Source organism: Bos javanicus, chromosome 1 (assembly GCF_032452875.1).
Source record: "Bos javanicus breed banteng chromosome 1, ARS-OSU_banteng_1.0, whole genome shotgun sequence".
Lineage (NCBI taxonomy): Eukaryota > Metazoa > Chordata > Mammalia > Artiodactyla > Bovidae > Bos > Bos javanicus.
Genome location: NC_083868.1, coordinates 91,102,607 through 91,114,950, shown reverse-complemented (window position 1 = coordinate 91,114,950; position 12,344 = coordinate 91,102,607). Strand labels below are relative to the sequence as shown.

Here is a 12,344-nt window from a genome sequence, read left to right as displayed (position 1 = left end):
TTCCTAGGCATGTTTAACTCTTAAGTTATGACCTTCTATGAAGTTATTCTGCTTCTTTATTGCCTATCAGACTAAAGACTACCTAAAATAATGTGTTTCTTTATGTGTGGGTTTGATCTTATGATCATGGATAATTCCAATATTTCTTAATATCTACCCTAAATAAAATTTTCTACTAGGTTTATTTTCCCTGAAATACCATTTTGCTACTTGATTTTCTATTTCACTTTTAGCTTTTTACTGAAGTATAAATTACATGCAGATGTATATAAATCATAAGCTCAGTAACTCATGGTATGAACACACTTATGTAACCAGCCCCCAGATCAAGAAACAGAGTTTCACCAGCATACATACATGTTCTCTTTGTACCTAGCTTCTTTTAGTCAATGCTGTTTGTAAAATTCATCCATGCTTTATGTGGAGCAATAGTTTTGCATTTCATGTTGGAATAAAACCAAATATTTACTTATTCTTATTTTAATAGACATTTGGGACTATCATGGAACAACAGACTGGTTCCAAATAGGAAAAGGAGTATGTCAAGGCTGTATATTTCACCCTGCTTCTTTAACTTATATGCAGAGTACATTATGAGAAATGCTGGGCTGGAAGAAGCACAAGCTGGAATCAAGATTGCCAGGAGAAATATCAAGAACCTCAGATATGCAGATGACAACACCCTTATGGCAGAAAGTGAAGAGGAACTCAAAAGCCTCTTGATGAAAGTGAAAGTGGAGAGTGAAAAAGTTGGCTTAAAGCTCAACATTCAGAAAACCAAGATCATGGCATCCGGTCCCATCACTTCATGGGAAATAGATGGGGAAACAGTGGAAACAGTGTCAGACTTTATTTTTCTGGGTTCCAAAATCACTGCAGATGGTGACTGCAGCCATGAAATTAAAAGACGCTTACTCCTTGGAAGGAAAGTTATGACCAACCTAGATAGCATATTCAAAAGCAGAGACATTACTTTGCCAACAAAGGTCCGTCTAGTCAAGGCTATGGTTTTTCCTGTGGTCATGTATGGATGTGAGAGTTGGACTGTGAAGAAGGCTGAGCGCCGAAGAATTGATGCTTTTGAACTGTGGTGCTGAAGAAGACTTTTGAGAGTTCCTTGGACTGCAAGGAGATCTAACTAGTCCATTCTGAAGGAGATCAGCCCTGGGATTTCTTTGGAAGGAATGATGCTGAAGCTGAAACTCCAGTACTTTGCCACCTCATGTGAAGAGTTGACTCCTTGGAAAAGACTCTGATGCTGGGAGGGATTGGGGGCAGGAGGAGAAGGGGATGACAGAGGATGAGAGGGCTGGATGGCGTCACTGACTCGATGGACGTGAGTCTGAGTGAACTCCGGGAGTTGGTGATGGATAGGGAGGCCTGGCGTGCTGCGATTCATGGGGTCTCAAAGAGTCGGACACGACTGAGCGACTGAAATGAACTGAACTGAACTGGGACTATCATGAAGAATAATACTATTGACAGTCTCAAACATCATTTTTTACATATGTGAATGAATTTCTTTTAGTTAAATGAGTGGAACTGCTAAGTCATTTAGTATACTCCAGTAGAGAGAGACAGTCATTTTTCTAAAGTGTTGCCCAATTCATATTTCTACTAGCCTTATATGTGTTCCAGTTATTCACCAATAGGTGAAACTGTTTGTGATTCTGTGGTTTTCAATTTCATTTCCCTGATAGCTAGCAAACATATTTTAATGTTTATTGACCATTTGGGTACCCTTTTTATGAAGTGCTGATTCAAGTATTCTGTGCTTTTAATTTTAATTGTGTCATATTTTTTCCTTGTTGACTCAAATGAATTCTTCAACTGTTCAAGTACAAAGTACTTTGTACATCTTACCATGTCCTTATATAAATCTTTTCCTACTCTTTATTTTTGCATATTAAATGTGTCTTTTGATGAAACATTTTTAATTTTAATGTATCTAATTATATTTGAAGGAAATTAAGAAATCTTTCTTTCCTTTTTTTTTATTTTTATACTTTGCTCTCTATTCTAGATGACAGTATCTTGTTTTTAAAATATCTAGAAGACAAAGCACCTTACATTTTAATTTTGTCAATATACACTGTTTTGGAAGGGCCCTTGCAAAATATATAACACTGAAATTTTATCAATAAAGTGCTTTATCTAAAAACAATTTTAACAACAAAAATATTCCATGCCATAGAAGTATTATCATTAATGCTTAATATTTTAAGATCCTTAATTTATTAAACTGTCACATCTCCAAAATGGATACATATAACTGAAAATATGAATGAAAGATAGCAGAGTATTTGTATACTTTAAGGAAATGATGTTTTGTACAGCACCACTTAAATTTCTCATCAGCAAAGCTGGTTTTATTTTCTTGATTTAACAGTTAATTACACTGGAGCTAATTATTAAGCCTCATAATAAGTGAGGCAAGAGAAACTGCAGTATATTCCCTCAGAAAATGCAAATAAGCGATAAACATTTTTTTCTAATTTACTCCTCTTTAAAATTTTCATATGATAGTTAACAACTGTCTGATCTCTGTCCATTATGCTTATTTACATAACTAAATTTTAAGTAGAAATGAAATCTCTCCTGATGTACTGATTAACTATACAGAAATGCTTAAAAAGAAAGGCTGATTATCATAAACTTTATGGAAACTGCTCGACTTGGGTTTAACGACAATGAAAAGTGGTATGTCCGTTTCTAGACTGTTCAGTCATTTTCAAAATGAAAATGATTTTGTACTTATTTATGGAAAATTTGAAATTGTTCTTAAAAAATCACATTCAGAGACAGCGGTGCCTACTCCTGAGTTAAAGCTGGTGTCTCTTGCACCATTTAAGCTTGAGCCACTATATAATAGATTAAAAACAACTTGCTAAGATATATGAAGCTGGATATAATTAATCTCATTTTAAAAATGGCTGCACATTTTTGCATTTCTCTTTTTGGCTCACAGACTGTGCCATTTTTCTCTCTAAGAATGTGTTGTTCCAATATGGTTTCAGTCTGAATATGGTTGTCAGTATCATTTCCCCCCCAAGATGATGTGGTCAATATGCAATTTAAGTGTCATCAAAAGAATAATATAGGTGCTTTTAGCATATGCTTAAAATTAATTTTCCAGCTTGAATTTGCTATTTAGCAATAAGCGTATTTTGGAGTTAAATAAATTTGCTGTAGAATTCACAAGGAGAGCCAAGTGTGAAAAGAAAAGACTTCTAACATTTGTTGAATTATTCCTTTTCAGAAGACTCATGATAGGTAAAAAACTTGAGGACCATTTTTATGGTAATGTCATTGCTATTGTTTGGCATTTGCTGTCCCTATTGCTTTAACATTAGTGTCTCTCTCAGTTCCAAGGATCAGAATTGGGAAGGAAATAGGCTTGCATATTTGTAGACATGACTGACTCCGGAGACAGTAAAATTTTCATTCACATTTGATTCTAATGAGAAGGGACATGTCTTGCTAGCAATGAGGATGAGAAATAAATGAGTGGAAAAAATGAGCAAAAAAATTTACGGTGGAAAAGTCTGCCCAGTAGCTGGCATGAGAGAACCAAAGGAGAAAAAGTCAAGAGACCATAGAACAAAGTAAGTAAGAAGGTCATAGAAGCAAAGGATGGTGTCCTTTCTAGGCCAAGTTTGGAGATGTAATAGAAGTGTCAAGAAAAGTGTTGTGAATTGCTGCTGTCTTGGGCTTAAATGCCCATCTTGCTATTTTCTACATCTAGGATTTAGATACCCTGATTACAGCAACACTGTAGCTGCCTCAGGAGTTTGCTGCAAGGTTTAAGCATAACTCATGACTAATGGAGAAGGCAATGGCAACCCACTCCAGTACTCTTGCCTGGAAAATCCCATGGATGGAGGAGCCTGGTAGGCTGCAGTCCATGGGGTCGCTAGGAGTTGGATACAACTGAGCAACTTCACTTTCACTTTTCACTTTCATGCATTGGAGAAGGAAATGGCAACCCACTCCAGTATTCTTGACTGGAGAATCCCAGGGATGGGGGAGCCTGGTGGGCTGCCGTCTATGGGGTCGCACAGAGTCGGACATGACTGAAGCGACTTAGCAGCAGCAGCAGCATGACTAATATCTAACACAGTACCTTGCACATGATGAGTAGGCAATAATATTTACTCTTGTTAATATAATACAATATTTATACTCACTTCTGGTCTTTATCCTATTTCAATGCTCTTGAGGAGATTTCCTCCTATGTATCTTAAAGTTTTCAAGTGGTTCTGACAATCTTCAAGTCAAATGATGGCAATATTAAAGTTTTCAAAATTTTCCTTTCTTCTTCCTTCCTCTTCTTTCTCCTCTATCCTTTTCCTTCTTGTTTTACTCCCCACTTCTCTTATTTGTCTTTAAACACTCATTGATTGCCTCTGGATATATGGAAGTAATATAGCTCATATCAAGGAGAAGTTATAACTATTTGCCAGAAAGAATATGTAAAGAAATATAACTCATTGCAATACACTATAAATATTATTGACTCTGAATAAATTTCAGCTAACTTAAGTGGGTAAACTTGAGAAGTGGAAAAAAAAAGCATAAATTTATATTGTCTGAATGGGAAGATTATTAAGAGCAATCTCCATAGGTTCCAATTCATGACATACAAAAGGTTACAGAACACACTGTTAGATCCCCAGGGCTGCTGTAATGAAATAACACACACTCGGAGGCTAAAAACAACAGGTATTTATACTTTCATAGTTCTGGAAACTGAAAGTCTGAAATCAAGGTGTCAGCAGGCACCAAACTCCCTCCTGAAGGCCTTAGGTAAGGATCCTTTCCTCCTTCTTCTTAGCTTCTGAAAATCTTGGCCAACATTTGGCTGGTATCAGCATCGTTTCCTTCTCTGCCTCCATCTTTACATGTTCTTTGTCTATGTCTGAATGCCTTTCCTCTTTTTTTATAAGGAGATTAGTCATTTGATTTAGGATCCACCTAATCCAGTGTAGCTTCATCTAAACTTAACTACATCTATAAAGACCCTATTTCCAAATAAGATTGCACTTTGTGGTTCTGGATAGAAAGGAGTTTGGGGGGAACATTACTCAAACCACTGCACACATGTTGACCCATGCTCCTCATGAATAAAAGACATAGTCTCCACTCACACTCACTGTGTCATATGTATGTAAATAACACAAGTAGGGCTAAAACAGTCTTCTATCATCCAAAAAGACCAGTTAAGAAATATATCAAAGACTTTTTATTTCACGTTTTTTCCTTTGACTACATATATATTTATTTTTCCTAAAGGTAGGAGAAGAGGTTAAGTGTGCTAGAAATAGTATTAATCTTTTAAAGTCAAGATTCCAAAATTATCTAAAATGTTTGATTTTATAACTTACTTTTAGATCCTGAAAGTCTTTGTTTTATCTATTTAGAGCTGATGACCTTAGGTTTTCCAGAAAAAAAAAAAAAAACTGGAAAACCACAAACAAAAAATAAAGCATAACTAACTTAAGGGAGGGATCTTTGAGTAAAAGAAATACAACTACTTGGTCTTGGAATGGAGAATCATTAACCTAAATTTTTATTAAGCTGACTCATTTGAAAAGACCCTGATGCTAGGAAAGATTGAGGGCAGGAGGAGAAGGGGATGACAGATGATGAGATGGTTGGATGGCATCACGGACTCAAGGGACATGGGTTTGTGTGAACTCCAGGAGTTGGTGATGGACAGGGAGGCCTGGTGTGCTGTGGTTCATGGGGTCGCAAAGAGTCAGACACGACTGAGCAACTGAACTGAACTGAACAACAAATTATCATTTCAAGATCTGGTTGAAAGAATATGAAATAAGAAAATTGATAGGAAATAAATTTTAGTCAAAGGGGAATGATGTCATCAAAGTGGCAAAATAGGTAATTCCTGGCTTCAGTCTCCCTCACAGGAAGACCAACAATTATTCACAGACAATATACCTTTGTGCAAATCCCAGACCCTGAGGTGAAGCAGAAGTCTCTTTTGGAGCACAGAGACAGAGAAGGACCACATTAGAAGGATAATAAGCATAGTTTCATTTTGAACGTCCTCTCCCAGACTGGCATAACTCACACCAAGCTTATGCATTTTCCAGTGGAAGAAAGAGAGCCCAAGATGTACATCTAGCTTTCCCATTATTGCAGGATTCTTCCTGGAAAAGACCTGCTGGGTCCTGACCTTGGAGTTAGTTCACTGGGGGAATCTGATAGCTGGATAACTGCAGATCAGACTGAGACAGAAGAGGGGAGACAGGGCTTATAGAAACCAGCACTTGGATATTGGCCAACTGCATTTCTACTAGCAGCATCAAAGCAGAGATCCTAGCCAGGATTTTTGTCAATTTCGAGTTGAGCTGGTAGCCCCATCTGGCCTAAGAGCTCAGTTGGCATGTCTGCCTGGCTTGGGATCCAGCCAATAGCCCATACTGGCAATGGAGCCTATTCTATGAGCCCACCTGGGCCGGAAGGCAAGTTTGAAGCCTTGCCCAGCTACGTAGCATATCTTCTGGTTCCATACTTGCCCCATTCGCCCATCTGCAAGAAGTATGGCCTGAGATGCCAGGCAGGCTCAGAGCCTAGCTTCTGGTTCATCTGAGCAGCAAAGCAAGTCAGCATTCCTATCAAACAGCAGCCCCTGGAGACCCAAAAATGTAAATAGAGAACTTCACTTAGCCATAAAACCCATTTTACAGCCCTGCTTAGGCACAGCAAAGTCAGCAGCCCTGCCCAACTGTTGAATATAGCCACTGACCTGCCTAGCCAGGGAGCTCAAACAGTAACACTGAACAACCTTAACGCCCAGACTATGACCGTTTTGCAGCAAAGTCCAGACTATGGCCCTGCCTGTTTGCTGAGCACAGATTGTGGCCTTGCCCAGGCAAGGAGATGAGATAGCAACCCTATTAAACCAAGAAGCATAGCATCCAGCATCACCCAAATGGGAAGAAAGCTACAGATCAATATTGATAATTAAAATAGATACAAAAATTCTCAATAAAATACTAGCAAACTGAATTAAAAAGCCCATTAAAGGATTATACAACATGATCAAGTGAAATTTATTCCCAGAATGTGAAGATATTTCAACATATGCAAATTAATAGATGTTATATCACATTAACAAAATGAAGCCTAAAAATCATATGACCATCAGAATAGATGTAAAAAATATTTAATAAGATTTGATATATTTGTATGATAAAACCCATCAAACAAACATTTGAAAAGGTTTGACTGTGTTCAGTTCAGTTCAGTCGCACAGTCATGTCTGACTCTGCGATCACATGGAATGCAGGATGCCAGGCCTCCCTGTCCATCACCAACCCCTGGAGTTTACCCAAACTCATATCCATTGAATTGGTGAAGCCATACAACCATCTTATCCTCTGTTGACCCCTTCTCCTCTCGCCTTCAATCTTTCCCAGCATCAGGGTCTTTTGGGTCTTTTCAAATGAGTCAGCTCTTCGCAATCAGGTGGCCATCATATTGGAGCTTCAGCTTCAGCACCAGTCCTTCCAGTGAACATAAGACTGATTTCCTTAGGATGGACAGATTGGATCTCCTTGCAGTCCAAGGGACTCTCATGAATCTTCTCCAACACCAGAGTTAAAAAGCGTCAATTCTTTGGCGCTCAGCTTTCCTTGTAGTCCAACTCTTACATCCATACATGACTACTGGAAAAACCATAGCCTTGACTAGACGGACCTTTGTTGGCAAAATAATGCCTCTGCTTTTTAATATGCTGTCTAGGTTGGTCATGACTTTTCTTTCAAGAAGTAAGCATCTTTTAATTTCATGACTACAGTCACCATCTGCAGTGATTTTGGAACCCCAAAAAATAAAGTCTCCCACTGTTTCTACTGTTTCTCCATCTATTTGCCATGAAGTGATGGGACCAGATGCCATGATCTTTGTTTTCTGAATATTAAGCTTTAAGCCATCTTTTTCACTCTCCTCTTTCATTTTCATCAAGAGGCTCTTTAGTTCTTCACTTTCTGCCATATGGGTGGTGTCATCTGCATATCTGAGGTTATTGATATTTCTCCTGACAATCTTGATTTCAACTTGTGCTTCATCCAGTCCAGCGTTTCTCATGATGTACTCTGCATATAAGTTAAATAAGCAGGGTGACAATATGCAGCCTTGATGTACTCCTTTTTCTATTTAACCAGTCTGTTGTTCTATGTCTAGTTCTAACTGTTGCTTCCTGACCTGCATACAGATTTCTCAAGAGGCAGGTCAGCTGGTCTGGTATTCCCATCTCTTTCAGATTTTTCCAGTTTATTGTGATCCGCAGTCAAAGGCTTTGGCATAGTCATTAAAGTAGAAATAGATGTTTTTATGGAACTCTTGTGCTTTTTTGATGATCCAATGGATGTTGGCAATTTGATCTCTGGTTCCTCTGCCTTTTCTAAAACCAGCTTGAACATCTGGAAGTTCATGGCTCACATATTGTTGACGCCTGGCTTGGAGAATTTTGAGCGTTACTTTACTAGTGTGTGAGATGAGTGCAATTGTGCAGTAGTTTGAGCATTCTCTGGCATTGCCTTTCTTTGGGATTGGAATGCAAACTTACCTTTTCCAGTCCTGTGGCCACTGCTGAGTTTTTGGCATAAAATGAACATGTGAAAGTGAAAGTTTCTCAGTCATGTCTGACTCTCTGGGACAACATGTACTATACAGTCCATGGAATTCTCCAAGCCAGGATATTGGAGTTGTTAGCCTTTTCCTTCTCCAGGGGATCTTCCCAACCCAGGGCTTGAACCCAGATCTCCCACACTGCAGGCAGATTTTTTACCATCTGAGTCGCCAGGGAAACCCAAGAACACTGGAGTGGGTAGCCTTTCCCTTCTCCAGCAGATCTTCCTGACCCTGGAATCAAACCGGGGTCTCCTGCATTGCAGGTGGATTCTTTACCAACTGAGCCACCAGAGAAGCCTAAAATGAACATACTTCATTGTAATAAAAGCTATATATGACAAGCTCACAGTTAACTAATATAATACAAACAGTATAAACATAAAAGCTTTTGTATAAGATCAGGAACACTTATGTGTTCTTCCATATTGCTTAGCCTGCTATTCATTCCATTTGCTTTTTATTTCTGTTATTGAATTCTTCATTTCTGATTGGGTCTCTTTCATATTTTCTACTTCCTTATTAAAGTATTCACTGTGTATATCAATTACTTTTCCTGTTAACCTATTTATTAAGAATGCTTTGAATTATTTATCTGGTAAATTATTTCTGATTCAACTTTTTTTTTTTCCAGAGCTTTTCTCTTTCTCTTTCAACTGACAATAACCTCCTTGTTTTGTTTAACTTTCTCTGCCTCTATGCATGTAGGTGAAAAGTTGCCTATTGCAGTCCTGAAAGGGTGATCTTGTGTGGAAGCATCCCTGTACAGGCTGTATTCACTTCCTCTGGTGGGAGAACTGGATTAGAAGTGGAGACAAGTCACATCTTTCCCAGGAAGCACTGGCAGCTCTCAGCTTGGTAGGTGGAGTCTACCAGGTGAGATAAATGGCCTAAAGGAGGCACTGGGTGTGAGACAGGACTTCCCCTCCACTCAGTTGCTGTCACCCACCTAACAGGCAAGGAGCAGAAGTCCTGAGGGTCAGCCTGAGCTGGCTTTGCTCCCTTTGAGTGTGTGTATTTCCCTCTACCCACCAGGTATCCCTACACCAGGATCCTTGCTCTGCTATGAGGGAGTGCTGAAGAACCTCCACTACTGGGGTTCATGTCAGCCACAGACAGAGGTCGAGTGCACTGCTGGTGCAGGTATCCATGATTCCACTCCAGCACAGACTTGGGTGCAAGTTCCTTTTGTTTCTTAATGTCAGTTCTTGCCCTTAGCTTCTGCTGCCCCTACTCTGTTGTGGAATCACTGGACAGGCAGGTAGACCCCACATGGATTCTTGGTATGCTCTGGGGGCTGAGCTGTGATGGAGCAGCCACAGTCAGATATTTGGGCTGCTTCTGAGATGCTGCCTGAGTAAACTCCAACATTTTAATTAATGATGGTGATGAATTTTGAAACTCAAACTTTCCCATTCATGATAATCTTTTTTCTTGAGTGCTATTGCTATTATCATCATTATTAGAGGAACAATATTAGCTACTGCTGTTGACCTTTAACACCATCAGTATCTTTGTTATCAAAATGCATTTTTTCTTCACCAAGACTGGCATCAGATAGTATAAAATTTATCTTGGCTATGCTTGTTAAGTTGTCCTTTTTCTTTACACTATGATTTTAATCTCTTGGTTGTTTAGTTTCTTTAGCTGAAAAGTGTGGATTGTGCCAGTTTTACAAGGTTACAAGGAAAGTAAACAGTTGCAACTTTTAATGCTTCTTCAATAAGAGGCTCAGAGAAGGAAAAGTATCATTCTGCACTAGTTGGTATCTTCTGTCACAGAGCTAAGCTATGAATTTAGAATCTGATTAAAACATCATTTTTCTTTTCACCTGTCAATTGCCCTCTTGTTGAATAAATAAATTGGATACCAAAGTCAGCACTTACTTAAAAATTTCATCAGATTTAGCCTTTTTTTACTGCCTGTTTCAGTTTCATTTGTTTAAAAAAATGTGTTTTTAGTGTGTCTGGACTGCAAAATACTGAATAAAATTACCATGAAAAGTAAGTACTGTCTGCATTAGATTGATGAAGTAATTGAAGGATTACAGTGAGCATAAAATATCTTCTGATGAGCATATACTTATGGTTATCATGAAAACAAAATTTAAAAAATAACTTTGCAAGTTGAACCTAAAATGCAATTTTAAAAAATTGAAATTAATAACTTTATATTTCCTCCACTGGGATAGAGGAAGTAACACCTTGACTTACTCTAAGTGACTTAAAAGAATATTTAACTGGACCCAAGCCAGTTTCATTCTACACCAAATATTTTCTTTTGAAGTTGAAAGTATCTTTGGTTCTTTGAAGGTTCTAAACAGTTTTCAAAAGTATTTGTAAATCTTTCAGATATTGAAATCAGATTGTTCTTTCTATAAAATGGAAACTGCTGAGGTTCATTTCATCTGAATATGGATTATTCACATATATGTCCACATATCTGAGAATGGTTTAAAAATTATGGTATATTCAAATAATAAAATGTAACACTAGTATTTTAAAAATCACATTTTACAGAGACATTTAAAATGTACTTAGAAAAATATCATCACAGAATAACTGTAAATAAAATTTTTTACATACAACATAGTCCAAATCCTGTTATTGGATTGTATGTATTGAAAAAATATATCTATATATGACTGGAAAAAAAGGCACAATGATCTGGTAATTTTATTTAGCATTGGCTTGTAGTAATGTATGTTGTTTTATATTTTATTGTATGTAGTTTTTACACTAAATGTTTAAAATTAGAAATAATAATATATGTATGTATATATATATATATGTGTGTGTGTGTGTGTGTGTGTGTACAATTATTAACATGACAATCATGTATTCCCAACTTCTGCAGAATTAGATAAGGGGAGGAAAGCTGATAGGGCTCATTTTAGTAAGAAAAGCAGCAAACATTAAAGTCTACTTCTCCCAGAAATGAGCTGCTGAGAGCTTCATAGGTTAACATCATGGTGGCTGTGAGGATGCATCATGGATATATATGAGTATATATATGGGTAGGTGTTCTGATGGGGACAAAAGTGATCAAGAAAATGAATTATCTGAAAAAAATTAAAAATGGCATGAATATGAAGATTTGCTTGTGGATTAAGAATTTTAGAAGGCTTTAGGAAACTAAAGAATCAAGGGAAAAAGAAATGAAGGAGTTTTAACTATGTTAATTGTATCTTTTGAATCCTCTTTTAACATATTCAAGAATAAAAGTAAAGGCTTTGAGTTATTTTAATATTACTTTCAGAGACCGACCTATGATTAAATAAGTGCAACACTATTCTGAACTGGAACACGTGGATCTCCAATTTCCAGAGATGTAATGGAGATCTGAGTGGATATAGATGTACACTTATGTATCTATTCCACAATTATAAATATGATTCATAGCTGTGTGATTAGCTAAAATGAATTAGCTTACAAAGACTTTTTCTAAGTCAAGCAGGCCACCAATTACTTCATTTCAAGGCCACCTCTGGCACTGGTAAAAGTCACAATCATTTCTTAATTCACTACCATACACCCCAAGTAGCCCTTTGGTCCTGATGAGTGGCTCACACTTCCCCTTGGGTGGACATCTCATAAGGTGACTTAAGACAGCACACTTCCAGTCCAAACAAAGGAGGAGTGATATGTTTTGGTAGGAAAAGACTGATCATAGATTTTTCCAACATACAA

The 12,344-nt window shown here is 37.6% G+C and overlaps 1 pseudogene; it reads right to left on the bottom strand.

Annotated features, from left to right (window-relative positions):
- Positions 1–6,544, bottom strand: part of LOC133252761 (E3 ubiquitin-protein ligase RNF135-like) — a 43,511-nt pseudogene extending 36,967 nt beyond the window's left edge.
- Positions 6,545–12,344: the final 5,800 nt, after the last annotated feature.